Consider the following 17,885-nt stretch of genomic DNA (forward strand, 5'->3'; position numbering starts at 1 on the left):
GGATGCTCCTTAGGGGGAAGGTCGTGACCACCGATATGGGGTGACTTGAAAATAGGGTCTAAGCTTTCGTGAAGCTATGACCAATGCCAAGGCCAATTTTTCGAGATGGGGGTACCTTGTTTCGGCGTCGACCAGGGTTTTGCTAATGTAATAGATTGGAGATTGCGTACCTTTGTTCTCACGGACTAGCACTGCACTTACTACGACCTCTGATACGGCCAAGTATATCAGGAGGCGCTCGTCGGGTTCTGCTTTGGCGAGTACCGGGGGCGAGGACAAGTATGCCTTTAGTTCTCTTAAGGCCTCGATGCATTCTGAATTCCACTAGAGTCTGTTGTCCTTTTTAAGCACATTGAAGAATTTGTGGCATCTGTCAGAGGATCGTGGGATGAACCTCGACAGGGCAGCTATACGACCGGTTAGTTTTTGTACCTATTTCTTGCTGGTCAATACTTCGGGTATTCCCTCGGTGGCTTTACTTTTGTCGGGGTTAACCTCGATGTCTCTTTGTGACACCAGAAAGCCGAGGAACTTGCTCGAGGTTACGCCGAAGGCACATTTTTCGAGGTTCAACTTCATGTCGTACTGCCTTAGTATATTGAAGGCTTCCTTCAGATGGTCGATGTGGTCTTCCTTCCTTTTTGATTTGACCAACATATCGTCTATGTAAACTTCCATTGTTTTGTCGAGTTGGTCCTTGAACATCTTGATGACCAGCCTTTGATAAGTCACCCCTGCGTTCTTCAACCAGAATGGCATGACTCTGTAGCAGTACGTCCCCTGATGGGTGATGAAAGTGGTCTTTTCCTGGTCCTGGTCCTCATCCTCCATAAGGATTTGGTTGTAACCCGAGTAGGAGTCCAAGAAACTTAACAACTTGTGTCTTGCCGTTGCGTCGATGAGTTGATCGATGTGAGGCAACGGAAAGGAGTCTTTCGGGCAGGTCTTGTTTAGGTCGGTGAAATCCACGCACATCCGCCACTTTCTGTTTTTCTTTTTCACAATGACTACGTTGGCGACCCATTGGGGGTATTTCGGCTCTCGAATGGAGCCGTTAGCGAGTAGTTTTTCCACCTCATCACTGACGGCCTCATTGATTGCGGCGTTTAATTTTCTTCTTATTTGTCGTACCGGCGGATGGAGTAGATCGACGTTCAACTTGTGCGTGGCAATGTCTTTCGGGATACCTATCATATCTGCATGGGAGAAAGCAAGCAGATCGGTGTTGTCAATTAAAAGTTCTGAGAACTTATGGCCGATGTAAGCCTTTTTGCTGTGGTCGATGTTGTCTAGCTGGACGGGGTCGAGATCTCATACTGTTGATCCTGTGGCCTCCACGACGTCGGGATCATTGATGACATCTTTTTGTTCATCGAGTTCGGGCCCCGATTTGGTAATTGCTATGCTCCCGAGCCTATTCATTTTAACTATTGGGTGTGTGTACAATCTTAGGCGATGTGGTAGCATTCTTGGGCTGTGCGTTGTTTGCCTAGGATGCTGAATATCCCCCACGGAGTAGGAAACTTGATTACTTGATATAAGCTGGGCGGGATGACCCTCATGGCGTGTATCCAGGGTCGCCCTATGATGGCGTTGTAAGTCGTGTCCTGGTTCATAACATGAAACGTTGTTTCTAAGGTGACGCCCCCGTCCAGAACGAGCAGTGTTATCTCCTGAGGTTCGCTCAACTGCATTGTTAAAACCTGTTAGCGTTATGCAGCGTGGTACTATCTTGTCCTCGAGTCTCATTTGTGAGAGAACTCGAGGGTGAATAATACACGCGCCGCTCCCGTCGTCTACCATTATTCTTTTTACATCAGTATCTGAAATACGTAAAGTAATGACAAGAGCATCGAAGTGAGGAAAGACCAAACCGTGGGTATCTGATTTATCGAAGATGATACTGTCTTTGAGGTCATCATACCGTTCATGGGTGATCGACCACTTCAGTTTATGTGTGGTGGTGAACTTCACGTGATTGATTGCTACTTCGTCGCCTCCACCGATGATCATTTGGATGGTGCGGGCGGGTGAGGGTGGCTTTTGAGGGCCTTGGTGTTGTTCTCGTCCGCGGCCGAAGTTGGCTCTTCCTCGGTCGCTCATCATCTCCCTTAGGTGTCCTTGGTGAAGCATGTTCACCACTTCTTGCCGTAGGGCTATGCAGTCTTCGGTCTTGTGACCCCGCTCCTAATGAAACTCACAGAGGGAGTTCGACTTTCTGGTACTTGGGTCGGACTTTATCTTTTGTGGCTACTTCACCTTTGGGCCGAGCTTCTCTAGCGCGTACACTATTTCTGAAGGGGAAACACCAAAATTGCGAGCAGATAAGAGTGGTGGCATACCTCTTTCGTTTCGCTGAGTCCCTTTATGTGGCCTGGACGGCCCTTCTGTATGGCAAGGAGATGGTGGGATGGCCATTCTGACATATGGTTGGTGTCTGTCCCAGTTGAGGCGTGGACCTGAATGGTCTCTTCGGCCGTCATTATGGTGGTCTTTCCTCGACTCCATTTGGACTGATGTTAGCCGTTGGGTTGGACCGTTGAGGTCATCCTCGTCTGCTCTCACCTCGGCGCAATAGGCTTTGTGAATTTCTTCCCAAGTGGTGGGAGGGTATTTCATGAGTCTGTTTAGCAACTTTCTGGTCGCCCTTGACCCATTCCTGTTCAACCCATTTTGGAAAGCTGCCACCGCCATCCCTTCCGATACGTTTGGCAAGCTCATTCTTACTCTGTTGTACTGGGCGAGGAAGTCCCTGAGTCCCTCGCCAGGCGATTGTCTGACGGCGAATATGTCATTCACCCTGGCCTCCGCCTTCTTAGCCCCGGCATGGGCGGTGATGAACTTGTCGGCCATTTCCTCGAACGTTGTTATTGAACGTGCTGGTAATTGTGAGTACCATGTTAAGTCTCCCCCTGTTAGGGTTTCGCCGAACTTCTTTAGCAACACTGATGGTACATGCTCTTTCGAGAAGTTGTTGCCTTTTACTATTGTGACGTAATGAATGATGTGATCCTCGGGGTCTGTTGTGCCGTCGTATATCTTCAAATATGGTGGCATTTTGAAGGTCTTGGCTATGGCGTGTGGGGCTTCCTCCTCGTTGTACGGTTGTTTGACGAACTGGCCGACGTCCCGTTTTGGTAGCAGTTTCAGGGCGCCCGGTATCTTATCAACCCTTTATTGATGCTCCCTCATTTGGTCGCGGAGCGCTTTATTCTCGTTCTCCATTTCTTCCATTTTCTTCAGAATGGCCATAAGTGTGTCATTACCTGCATCCACAGCAGTGTGAGTGTTACCTGTTGGGAGAGGAACGGGAGCGGGTTGCTCGTTGGCGGTTGCTGTGGTTCCGCTCGTGCGGCGCTTCTACTCGCCCCTTGAACGGTTTTGTCGAGTATGTAGTTTAAAGTACTTGTCAACCACGGCTCTAGTAGTTTTTTCACTGCTGGTGCCGCTTCCTCAGTTGTGGACGTGGAGGCTCCCCTTTCGCGTGAAGCGGTTACACTTCCGTGAGGGGGAGGTGAGTCACTCCGCCTGGGTGTAGCGCTCGGCGTCACATTCTCCTCGCCTTCTCTGTCAACCTCATAGATGGTGTTCAAGAGGTTGGCAGTGAAGTCCACTACTGCTTTCTGTCTTTCATCTCCTTTTCCTACCATTGTTAGTTCGTGCAAACGAGAAAAAGATGGCTGCTGTCGTTTTTTTTATCTAGAAGAAACTAAAATTTAAATTAGAAACTCCCCACAGACGGCGCCAAATTGTTTTACCAAAAAAGTGTAAAACCTTTTCTTCAAACGAATTAGTAAGAAAATAGGGGGTGAATCCTAGTTAAATATAATAACTACTAGATATGAAGGCTTAATGTATTCATGATGTAGGATCGTGTCCGATAATATTGAATGTTGATTAAGAGTGTTCAATGATTGTCAATGAATGCAGTAAAGAAAGCAAGCAATGAATGTAGATAATGGCAATAAATATAATAAGAAGGAACTTGTCACCCAAATGTTAGATGACTTGTATGATTCTCCTTCCTGAAAACAACGTGGGAACAATATAAAATGAAGGTGGACAAGAGGTCCTTGGATCTTGTGAGTAAAAGATAGATGTAGAATAATGGAATCAGTGGACAAGACAAGCTTTGTATATTCTCTGTAGTCAACCTTTACAACGTGTTCTTATCCTAAAAGTGAAGAAGATCCCTTTTTGTTCTTTATCTCTTCCTATTTATAGGGCATATTCCTTAGAAACCCTAAAAAGTATAACTGAGAGAATAGCCAATGGAATATTCCTCCTTTCTATTCTAAACCTATTCTACCATTACTTCCGTACATTCTTTACTTGACCTCGGCACTAATCCTTCCTAAAACGACTCCTCGCCATCGTGCCGTGGTCGGCTTAATCCTCGACCACGTCCTTTTGCAGTTATTAAGTTCAGTCCAAATTTTGACCGATACATTGACGTTATTGGTTCGACCGAACCCAATAACTTTGACCCAAACATTGTATTAATATTAAATTTTTATTAAATATGCACAAAATATTAATTTAAAATGAAGTAACTTAAAAAGATTTGAATCTTGAACCCATAAATTTCAAATTTTCACCATGCCTTTACTTATATGATTTTCTTATTTTGAAATTTAGACTCCAATCTCTTGTAGTTGTCATTTCATTTATTAGACTATTAGCCGCACCCTTAAATGCTTGTTGGTAAACCTCTAAGTTAAGAGAAGTTCCAATATTTTTTATAAACTAGTCTTAAGGTATGCGTTTTGCGCGTGTACCTATATTGATGAAGATAAAATTTATTCAAATATTAGTATAAAATAATATATCTTTGTCATGCAATTAACGTATCATTTCGACAATATTTATAGAATTTGACGATGTGCTAAAGATTATAATAGCCGCTATTAGAAATTTATATCTATTATAATATTTATTTGAATGTGCATTTATATTTTTGTATGTAAATTTTAGCTAATCATTTATATTTGAATGCGGCTTGTGGATTTTGATTTTTAACTCATTTGTCTATAATCACTCGATTAGCTAATCATTAAGAGGCAAAATCTATTCATTCCTCGAAAAGAAAGCAAATTTTATACCTAAATAAGTACTAAATATCAGTGATGAGAAACGAAGTTTTAAATGGTATTGTTGAAGCTTCCTAGTTTAATTATAGTAAGGATTAACATTTCCTACCTAGTTAAAATAAGGAAGGAATTATATAAATAAATTTATATATGGAAAAAATTAAATTCCTAAATATTAGGGATAGGGATTTCTATATAAATGACTATTCCTAAATATTTAGAAAAATAATAAAATGACTATTTTGTCCAGTAAAAACTTAATTTTAAAAGGGTAAAAATGCGAACCAGATTTCGCTAAGGGTCTTCGTTTTTTTAATAAAGTATAAATATAAATAATTACTCTAAATCCAAATTTGATCATTGTGTGGTTTATGATTGATGAAAACTTTGTTATCATAGCAAGGGCTGCACCAAAAAGTTAAATCAAATACCGAGTGAACAATATGATAAATCATAATTTAACGAGCTTTTATGATAATCTAACGGTCTAAATTATTTGATGAGGTTACTTTTGAACAATCATTTGATATTTCGACCTTATCACCTTAATCTTCGGAGCTATATAATTGATAAGTATTTTTTGTTTCTGATAAGTACATATTATGTATGTTTTAGGTATATATTATATATTATATTAAATAATAAATATTTATTTATGAATATAACTTTTTGTTCTATATTTATATAAATTATTAATAAATTTTGCAGGAAAAAAAAAGAGAAGAAAGAAGAGTGTTCAAGTAGAGACAACAAAAAGGCCAAGGACGGCATCCCCAACCCAAGGATGACATCCTCAATTCTAAGGATATCATATGTAGAAAGAGGCATGTGGAAGAAATTGATTCAAGAGCTAGGAATGTCATTTCTAATCCAAGAATGACATCCTTGAGAATTTTACGGGTATAATTTCTTATAAATAGGCATGACTTTTCAATAGAAGAAGGAACCATTCTTGTTCAGAAAAAATCAACTTATATTGGCTTTGTTTTAGTTTTAAAAGTTATTTCTTTTATTGTAGGATAGAATTTTTTTTTAGTCTTTTCTCCATAATAGAGTAATTTTCTTTGGTTGGGATACTAGATGAAGCTATAAAAGTGTTACAACAATTATTTTAATTTTTTATCTTCTTATGTTGAGATTTTCTCTTTATCATCTTTATACACCAAGGTATTTGATATTGATTATATCTATTATTTGATATAATTATATACACTTACCAAAATCTTTATCTTGTTATTTCATTTCTTATTCAGAAGAAAAGAAAGAATTAGACAAGTTTATTGATTTAGCAAAGGCTAATCGAAAGAAGCTTTCTCACTTGGTGCACTCAACTAAGATAATTCTTGTTTGAAGCCATTACTTTAAATAATTAACTATACTAATCGAAAGAGGTGTTATTAGTCAATATTGTTTAATGTCACCAATTGTCACTATATTGATAATGTTGGACTTTAAAGGCATTGAGCTTCAAAGACTTTAAACATTGGGGTTTAAAGTATAAAAGTGTGAATTGGAAATGGTGGGAAATCAAATGGGGGAAATGAAAATTTGAATGAAGTGAGCATTTGACTTGCACTTTGTCCCTCATTGGTGAGGGACAACTACATTTGTGTGCTTATATATAGAATCACTTCTTAAAGCTCTTAAAAGGAGTTGAAGAGAATGATCCCTCGCGCCGTCGTCGTCGCTCGCTCGGCTTCGGCTTCGGCTTCGGCTTCGGCTTCGGCTTCGGCTTTGTCGATCGATAAGATTATTTTTCGACAAAATTTATTTAATTAATTATTTAATAATTAATTAAATGTCAGATCACTGCTGAAGATTCAGAAGGATAGTCTGGCCGCGGTCCTGGCGTAGCCGCGGTAGGACCGCGCCAGAACCCTGCTGCAGATTCAGAGGGCCACTCTGGCCGCGGTCCTGGCGTAACCGCGGTAGGACCGCGGCAGGCCGCGAAAAATCTGAACAGACACCTTTTCTAGAACAGAAATCACACCTCTTCCAATAATTGCCTATAAATTCTGAGGCATGGCTTCGTTTTTAATATACAAAAACACACCAAAAATATTACAGAACTTCCTTCTTTATAAAAATATTGCATTCTAATTCGCAGTCTTTCTCTCTCAAATTCGTAAGTGTGATTTTGCTCCGTTCTTTAAGTTCGTTGGTATCCTACAGTTTGTATTGCCACTGTTGCAGGAAGGTTTATTCCGTTTTATCCTGGGAGGATTTAATCCATTACCTTGGCAACGTGTGAGGGGGGTTAAAATTCCTTAAGGACGCACAAGCAAATTGTGGACTCGGAATATTTCTTAATCTTTACTGTTTTTTCCAATTTCCTTTATTCTTCTAACAGTTTTTCTGATTTTGTATTTTAACACAGTAGCAACAACAAGCTTAAGGAATTTTATACTAACGTTTTTGTGTTGAAATATATATTAAACTGTTATCTATATTTTGTATACTGGTTTGGAGACTAAAGGTTTCGTGCTTTCTACTCCAATAATTGTTCTGTCCGGTTAAAGTGTATCAAAACTTTACCGGAATAATAAACGTACAGGTTTGAAGTATATAAAAACTTCACCATTGTTACGTGTTGTATGTTTGGTTTGGTATTCAGTTTGAAGATATCAAAACTTCACTGATTTAACAAAGTTCTGTTTTGTTTCCAACTCTACAGAAAAAATGACGAATGAAAATGTTGCGTGAACGGGTGCTACTGTTACGAGTGTTGCTGCCTCGTCAAGCCGTTCAACTCCTGCTCATGCTATGGCACCAGCAGAAAAACCCGAAAAGTTTTCCGGTATTGACTTCAAACGTTGGCAAATGAAGATACTCTTCTATCTTACTACGTTGAGTTTGCAGCGATTCATCAAAGAGGATCCTCCGGTCCTGGCTGAAAACACTCCAGATGACAAACGATGTGTTGTAACTGAAGCATAGAAACATTCTGATTTCTTGTGCAAGAACTACATCTTGAGTTGTTTGGAAGATAGCCTGTACAATGTCTATAGTGTCATGGAATCATCAAAAGCGTTATGGAATGCGCTTGAGAAAAAGTACAAGACTGAGGATGCCGGACTTAAGAAGTTCGTGGCTGCAAGGTTTTTGGATTTCAAGATGATTGACACTAGGTCGGTCATAACTCAAGTCCAAGAATTACAAGTTATTGTGCATGACCTCCTTGCTGAAGGTATGGTCATTAATGAGGCCTTTCAAGTCGCCGCTTTCATTGAGAAGTTACCTCCGTTGTGGAAGGACTTCAAGAACTATCTTAAACACAAGCGGAAGGAAATGATACTAGAAGACTTGATTGTTCGGTTGAGGATAGAAGAAGACAACAAAAATGCTGAAAAGAAGTCACGTGGAAACTCGACAATAATAAGGGCTAATATTGTTGAGGAGGCGCCACAAAATAAGAAGAGAAAGAAGGCTTCTGGACCAAAGAATTACCCAAGCAAGAAAAAGTTCAAGGGTAATCGCCACAACTGTGGAAAATCTGGGCATAAGGCCGTGGATTGTCGTGCACCAAAGAATGATAAGAAGAAGAAGAAGAATCAAGCTAACATGGTTTAAAATGCTGAAGAAATGGAGGACTTGTGTGCCATGTTGTCTGAATGCAACTTGGTAGGAAATCCTAAAGAATGGTGGATAGATTCTGGAGCCACCCGCCATGTTTGTGCTAAAGGAGTTATTTTCTTCTTATGCCCCCGCAGGACCCGACGAGACAATTTTCATGGGAAATTTGTCTACAGCCAAAATTAAAGGAGTTGGCAAGATTGCTTTGAAGATGACGTCGGGAAAGATTGTGACTCTAAACCATATTCTCCATGTTCCAGAAATTCGCAAGAATCTGGTGTCTACCTCACTTCTTGTCAAGAATGGATTCAAATGTATTTTTGTTTCCAATAGTGTCGTACTAAGTAAGAATGATATGTATGTAGGAAAAAGTTACCTGAATGAGGGCCTTTTTAAGCTAAATGTAATAGCAGTTCCTATCAATAAAGCTAATGCTTCGTCTTACTTACTTGAGTCAAACACTTTATGGCATTCACGCTTAGGTCACGTCAACATCAAAACATTGCGAAAAATGATAAATTTAGACGTATTGCCAAAATTTGATTGCATTAATTCCAAATGTCAAATATGTGTGGAATCAAAGTATGCTAAGCATCCTTATAAGTCCGTTGAAAGGAATTCAAGTCCTTTAGACTTAATTCACACAGATATTTGTGACATGAAGTCAACACCATCTCGCGGTGGGAAAAAGTATTTTATTACTTTTATTGACGATAGCACGAGATATTGCTATGTTTATTTACTTAATAGTAAAGATGAGGCAATTGATGCTTTCAAGAAATACAAGAGTGAAGTTGAAACACAATTAAACAAAAAGATCAAAATGATAAGAAGTGATAGGGGTGGCGAATATGAATCTCCTTTTGAAGAAGTATGTTTGGGAAATGGCATTATTCACCAAACAACTGCCCCTTACTCTCCACAATCTAATGGAATTGCGGAGAGAAAGAATCGAACGTTGAAAGAGATGATGAATGCATTGTTGATAAGTTCTGGTTTACCACAGAACTTGTGGAGGGAAGCTATACTTACAGCTAACCGAATAATCAACCGTGTACCTCATAGTAAAACACAGTCCATTCCCTATAAAAAATGGAAAGGAAGGAAGCCCAGCTTGAAATACTTCAAAGTGTGGGGGTGTTTAGTTAAGGTACAAGTTCCTAAACCTAAAAGGGTTAAGATAGGTCCAAAAACGGTTGATTGTGTATTTATTGGATATTTAACCAATAGCAAGGCATATCGTTTTCTGGTTCATAATTCAGAAAATCCTGAGATTCACGTTAATATGATAATAGAATCAGATAATGCTGAATTCTTTGAAACTATTTATCCGTATAAAAAGGAAAGTGAAGTGACCTACCAAAAGTCAAAACGACCTCGGGAGGAAATAACGGATGGTATGCCTAATGAGGAAAATCCGAGAAGAAGTAAACGTCAACGGACATCTACTTCATTCGGTCCAGATTTTCTGACTTTCCTGCTAGAAAATGAGCCCCGTACCTTCAAGGAAGCAATGTCTTCCTCAGAAGCACAATATTGGAAAGAAGCTGTCAATAGTAAAATAGAATCCATATTGAGCAATCATACATGGGAATTGGTTAATCTTCCTCCAGGTAACAAAACATTGGGTTCTAAATGGATTTTCAAAAAGAAAATGAAAGACGATGGTACTATTGACAAATACAAAGCAAGACTTGTTGTCAAAGGATTTAGACAGCGAGAAGGTCTTGACTATTTTGACACATACTCGCCGGTAACAAGAATTACATCCATTCGGATGCTAATAGCATTAGCCGCCTTGTATGATCTTCAAATCCATCAAATGGATGTAAATACAGCCTTCTTAAATGGTGATTTAGAGGAAGAAATTTACATGGACCAACCTGAAGAGTTTGTGGTTCCGGGAAAAGAAAAGAAGGTGTGTCGACTTGTTAAGTCTCTTTATGGACTAAAACAAGCACCCAAGCAATGGCATGCGAAATTTGACCAAACAATGTTGTCAAATGGGTTTAAGATTAATGAATGTGATAAATGTGTTTACATTAAGAACATTCCAAATCATATAGTCATTGTTTGCTTATATGTTGATGATATGCTAATAATGAGCAAAGATATTGCCGACATTCAAGCTACTAAGCGTATGCTTGCTAATAAGTTTGATATGAAAGACTTAGGAGTTGCCGATGTAATTCTAGGAATTAAAATCCAGAGGACTCCTCAGGGTCTAGCTTTGTCTCAATCACATTACGTGAAAATGGTACTTGAAAAATTCAAACACTTGGAATTTAGAAGTGCAAGAACTCCAATTGACTTAAATCATCATCTTATAAAGAATAAAGGTGAAAGTACGTCTCAATTGGAGTATGCTCGTGTGTTGGGAAGCTTAATGTACATCATGAACTGTACACGACATGATATAGCTTGTGCAATAAGTAAACTTAGTCGATTCACAAGTAATCCAAACAAACATCACTGGGTGGCAATGAAACGAGTTGTGGGATATTTGGAGTATACCCAAGACTACGCTTTGCACTCCAATAAATATCCTGCGGTTATCGAAGGATATAGTGATGCAAATTGGATAACCGGCTCAACAGAAACAAAGTCCACAAGTGGATATGTTTTTACTGTTGGTGGAGGAGCAGTATCTTGGAAGTCTTCCAAATAAACGTGCATCGCTCGCTCTACAATGGAATCAGAGTTTATAGCTTTGGATAAAGCCGGTGAAGAAGCTGAATGGCTTCGAAATTTCTTAGAAGACATTCCATTCTGGCCAAAACCTTTGGCTCCTATTTGCATACATTGCGATAGTGAGGCTGCAATAGGACGGGCAGGAACATTATGTATAACGGAAAGTCTCGTCATATACGACGAAGACATAACACCGTTAGACAACTACTTTCTAGTGGAATTATCACTATTGATTATGTAAGATCAAAGGATAATGTGGCGGATCCACTTACAAAAGGCTTAACTAGAGAGGGAGTTGAGAAATCATTTAAGGGAATGGGACTATGGCCGAGGACAAGTCAACATGGCGGTAAATCTACCTAGAATTTTGGATGATCCGAGATCTAGGTTCAAGGAGCTCAAACAAAGTTGTGATTGACCGGTTCAACATTGTCAAAGTAAAATCTTTGGTCCCTTCTCGTGATGAAGACAATGTTCAGTAACAAGGATAGAACTTTACACGTTCTTTAATGATTACCTAAGTTTGATGTGGTATTTATCAAATAATGTCAATCTAAAGGATTACACGGTTAGGAATCACCTATGTAAGTGTGAAGTGGAAGCCGCTTCAATAAGAATTCTGTAAGGCCAATTCTCTACGCACTTATGAAACCAGGCGGTGTTCATGGCTGAAACGAACACAACAATAAGAATAAAAAGACGGTTAAGGGTTGGTTGTGTGACATATGGTTGTCTAGGTATACGCTAAAGTTCGACGGTTCAAAGATATCAAATCTACCGATTGATCGAGTATATCCGACATATGTTCACTACGGAAAGTTCAAAGTGAAACCTACTTATCCAGATGCGATTAATCCTTACTTGCAAATCACACAGCTTTCATCTATGATCATTCTTGTTACAGCCATTCCCATTCATGTGGGGGATTGTTGGACTTTAAAGGCATTGAGCTTCAAAGACTTTAAACATTGGGCTTTAAAGTATAAGAGCGTGAATTAAAAATGGTGGGAAATAAAATTGAGGGAAATGAAAATTTGACTGAAGTGAGCTTTTGACTTGCACTTTGTCCCTCATTGGTGAGGGACAACTACATTTGTGTGCTTATATATAGTATCACTTCTTAAAGCTCTTAAAAGGAGTTGAAGAGAATGATCCCTCGCGCCGTCGTCGCTCGCTCGCTCGCTCGGCTTCGGCTTTGGCTTTGGCTTTGGATTTGGCTTTGGCTTTGGATTTGGATTTGGATTTGTCAAATGATCGATCGATAAGATTATTTTTGGACAAAATTTATTTAATTAATTATTTAATAATTAAGTAAATGCCAGATCACTGCTGAAGATTCAGAAGGATAGTCTGGCCGCGGTCCTGGCGTAACCGCGGTAGGACCGCGCCAGAACCCTGCTGCAGATTCAGAGGGCCACTCTGGCCGCGGTCCTGGCGTAACCGCGGTAGGACCGCGGCAGGCCGCAAAAAATCTGAACAGACACCTTTTCCAGAATAGACATCACACCTCTTCCAATAATTGCCTATAAATTCTGAGGCATGGCTTCGTTTTTAATATACAAAAATATTACAAAACTTCCTTCTTTCTGAAAATACTGCATTCTAATTCGCAGTCTCTCTCTCTCAAATTCGTAAGTGTGATTTTGCTCCGTTCTTTAAGTTCGTTGGTATCCTGCAGTTTGTATTGCCACTGTTGCAGGAAGGTTTATTCCGTCTTATCCTGGAAGGATTTAATCCATTACCTTGGCAACGTGTGAGGGGGTTAAAATTCCTTAAGGACGCACAAGCAAATTGTGGACTCGGAATATTTCTTAATCTTTACTGTTTTTTCAATTTCTTTTATTCTTCTAACAGTTTTTCTGATTTTGTATTTTAACACAGTAGCAATAACAGATAGCACTAAGCGCGAGCGATACTATTTATATATATATATTATTGTTATGTGGAGTTATTGTCTTAGAAATAAAAGATCATTCTTTAAACAAGGTCTCTGTTTAATTATTGTAATGAATTAACTAAACTAATTAAAAGATGTGTTATTTATTGGATACTTGTATGTGATTTGGTTGAATTAGAAATACGCGATCATTTAATTACACAGACAATACAAATTTGTCGCCTAGGTGGTTTCAATTTTTGTGGGACGATATCTTAAGCTTTACTATAATTTGATAGAGTGTGAGCATAAAATAATATACATTTAAAGCTCGTCGGTTTTTATTTAGAAAGAATTACATGAAAATACACATGACTTCACACCTTAACAAAAAATGGCCCATGTTTTTAAGTTTTACCCCACCTAGCCCACATTGTACATATTTTGAAAGCACTTGCAAATTCAAAATCTGTGTTTTTACAATCATTGTTTCTAAAAGCTATGGAGTTAATTCTTTGTTCTCACAACTATTGCTTTCACTCTCTCTTCTTCTCACATCTTCTACATATGCTTCAAAGGGCCATGTATTTTCTGCTTCTCCTCTTGTGTCACCTACTTGCAATGAAAGAAAATTGAAGAGTAGAAGTTCACCATTGAAGACCATTCAAAGCTTTGCTTTTGAAAATGAGTTTTTTTGAATTTGTTAGTTGTTTGGATTGGGTATTGTTCCAATTGATTGAAAATATCAAAAGGAGTTCAAAATTTAAATTTGAAGTGATTTGGAGTAGATTTGAGCAAGATTTGAGTTAAATTTCAGAAAAGACGCAAGGAAGAAGACGAAGTCAGTTTTTTGTATAATCTTGTATAATGTTGTATATGAGTGTAGAAACACACCTTATACACTATTATACACTATTATATACTTTTATACACCTTTATACAAGCGTCTGTAGACGAACTTCTTCCACGATTTTCAGTTGCAATTCTTGCTCAAAACCAGTCCAAGTCTCCATTAAATGACTTCAAATTTTATATACAACCTCCTTATACTATTTCTAACAAGTCTAAATAACACCCACTCCAAATTTCTCACAAAATCAAATTCGGAATTTAAACCCACATATTTAAGCTTGTTAAAAATTTAATTTTCACCACCCAAATGAATTTGGTTTATTGAATTTATATTTGAGTCACAATTACTGATTCGAAAATTAATTTAAAAGCTTGCAGAATCTTTTTTAAAAATTAAAAAGTGATTTTGAGAACCTATTGGAGTTGGATGTTGAATCTTAGCCTATTATTTATGGGCTAGTTGGTTGTAAATTGAAATATGGGCTATAAAATTGAAAAGTATGGAGCCTAGTTGTTCTAATGTGAAATTTTTCCATTTATTTAAACTATCAAGAATAAGTGTGTGATTCACAATATTCATCCAAATATCTTTGAGGGAGTAATTCAATATTTCATATTTTTGGAATGTAGTAGTGCAACAACTGATTTTTAGTGGCTTGACCTTGTTATAACATTTCACCTATGTATATAAATGCATGCCTCTCCAATAATATAATGGGTCTGAAATATATAGAAAAAAGATATTAGGGTAACTTGTGATCATTCGTCTATCTGTATATTTGTGCATATTTTAATACTTTTCAATTAAGATTAGATTGCTCCAATTTTAGTCCAGCATACGTTGACATCGACAATAATTTGGACTATCTTGTCTTATTAAATTAAGTTATGTGCTTCTCTTGATAGGTATCTTCTTTCTTTTTTTTGTAATTTTATTAAGTACTCCGACCCCCATCCATTTTTAATTTAATTTTACTAAGACTATAGGTGATCAAAAATATCAATGATACTTCCTTATGCATTAACATGTTCATTCAGATTTCCCAACTAACTTCTCTGATCTCCGATAAATGTATAAAAACAAAAACAACGATACTACAAGATAAATAATAAAAGACAGACTTGTCATCCATTCACCCTTATCTGATTGTTTTTCCTTATTTATTTTATGTAAATTTATTTTTATTTTTATTCATGTTTCTGCATTGGTAAAATATGGATATGACACATGGTTAGCAAAGAGAATGACACGTGGCAGGAATTCTTCCGTCAGTGTCATGTCATTAACGATTACTTTTACCAAAGATTGAGGATATGGAGGGTTACTGTGAGCCCGTTTGGATTGGCCTGTTTTAAGTGTTTTTAAGCCAAAATAACTTTTAAGTCATTTTGTAGTGTTTGGATAAAGTAAAAAAAAACTTTTAAGCACTTATTTTTAAGCTAAAATGATAAAAACAAGCCAAAAGTCAAAAGTTAGAATTCCTAACTTATGGCTTAAAAGCTATTTTGATTTAAAAGTCACTTAAAATAAACCTATCCAAACGGGCTCTAAATCCAGGAAGTTAGCGCTGAAGTTGCATAGCGTGAAGCAGATCGAGGACAATCCGGAGTCAACCTTTCGAGTGAAGATAAGCATCTAGACGCACGTCCGCCACGAACCAACATATCCCGAGGAAAGCAAAATCCTTATTAATTACGACTGTTAGTTACGCACCAAATAATTGTAACTGACGAGATTTGCACTTATTGCATAATGAGAATAATGAGTGGGTTGAGGATGGGGAAATGATTACTCTAGTTTTCTTCTATACACGATACTCCATTTCTCTCACATTTGTACCCCATTCAAATTCACATACTCACACTGTTCTTATACAATAATTATTGTTGTTCTTCCTCTCAAATTATCTAGATCAATTTCATATACTCTTCATATGATCATCAAATAAGAATTTTCTTTGCTTCAACTTGATTGCTATTGCAAGTATCATTCTTATTTATCTGTTTTTCATTGACAAAGATCAACTTAATTGGATTGAAGTGATTTCTTGTGGCATAATTCTAAAAATTTAATTAATTTAGTCTATTAACTAAATTTTAAGTTAAACAGTATCTTTTTAAATATGATTGGATTAAAAAGGGTTTATCCCGTATACAAAAGCGCAAAACAAAAAAATTATTTTGATACACAAAATGTGAAGTAATTGCAATTGGTTATTGGCAGGATCACTTGAATTGGAGCTTGTAGACAGTGTAGGGCTGTCTAAGGGGAGGGTATTGCCCGAACTGGCGTCGATCTGTACAGGTACAGTACCGCACCGTACCGGTCCGGATTGGGGGTAGGGGTAGGGAATTTGTGTAAAGGGTAAGGGTACTAGGAGTGTATTGGTAGAAAAATAGGCATGACACATGGATTAATGGTATAGTGAAATGTGGCATTTGTATCGGGTTAATGAAGAAGAATGATGAGGCACGATTAAAATACCCACGGGATTTACGAAAGAAGATACCGTAACCGACAACTGGAAAGAGTAGTAGGTACGAGATAAATGAAGACCATAAAATGGGAAGATTCATGAACAATTGTGAATATGAAAAGCGAATTAGCATTATCCCTGATTATGCGCGATCATCTATTATTTCCATAGTCGTTACGAGTAATTTTAGCAACGAGCAATTAATGCAGTTAGTGTTAGTAATGGGTAGGAATTAAGTGAGCATAGTCGTTACGAGTAATTTTAGTAACGAGCAATTAATGCAGTTAATGTTAGTAATGGGTAGGAATCAAGTGAGGGGGAACCGTTACATCTTTCTTTCCTTATATAAGGGTCCTTCTTATTTTGTACGATTATCAGAATATTCTAAAATATATGCAATCAATCTTTTACTTTTACATTTCTACTTAATTGAAGATTCTAATCCACAATTCTGGGAAGAAAACAGCTATCATCAATAAGATTTCTTTTCATCATTTATTATTTCGATTGTTTATTTTATTCTCGCTTTTTTGGAAAAGGAAAGTAAACTTGGTTATTAGAAATGTGATTTTGCTTTAATATTGACTTTGACCACAAAAATTATGTTTTGGTTAAAAAAATTAGTTCCATTGCTGGAAATATGATAATTTTACTTTTTTTATTTTTATTTTAGCATGTTTACTACTAATGATATTGTTCAGGTGGGATGAGGGGGTTCAAGAAAGACTACAAGTGTCACGCCCCGAACCTGGGGGGAGGGGGGCGAGACCGGCACCCGGTGCCTCACCTTTCCTTGCGTACCAACTTGCGACTAAGGCACTCTGAACATATAATGCCATACTTTGGCCATGGGCCACATGGCAAGACAATTTGCGAAGCAAAATATAAAACTGAACGGAAACTAACGCTGACTAAACCTCAATATAAAGCTGGGCCGACAAGACCGTCACAATTACCACAACTGGTGATCACGCCCAACTATGCCTTATAAAAAGGACAATGCGATCGTTGCAAATATAATCCGGTTTACAAGTCCGGAGTCGAATCCCACAGAGAACTAAGGTTTAGCTACAGCTGTTCACTATCACCAAGAAGACAAGCTTGAACAATTCCTAACTTATAGATATTAACATTCTTGTGTTTAACTACTTAACTAGCAAATTAAAATAGTAAATTAACAACTAAAGATACTGAGGGTTAGAGAAAAGATTAAGGAGGTCTAGAGTTATGATTTCCCCTATTGTCGGAATCCTTCCCGCTATGTCTTCTATAATTTCGCCTAAGTATTCTCTACCGATCATGAGCACTCTTATTACCGTAAATCTC

Source organism: Nicotiana attenuata, chromosome 1, assembly GCF_001879085.1.
Source record: "Nicotiana attenuata strain UT chromosome 1, NIATTr2, whole genome shotgun sequence".
In the NCBI taxonomy this organism is placed as follows: domain Eukaryota; kingdom Viridiplantae; phylum Streptophyta; class Magnoliopsida; order Solanales; family Solanaceae; genus Nicotiana; species Nicotiana attenuata.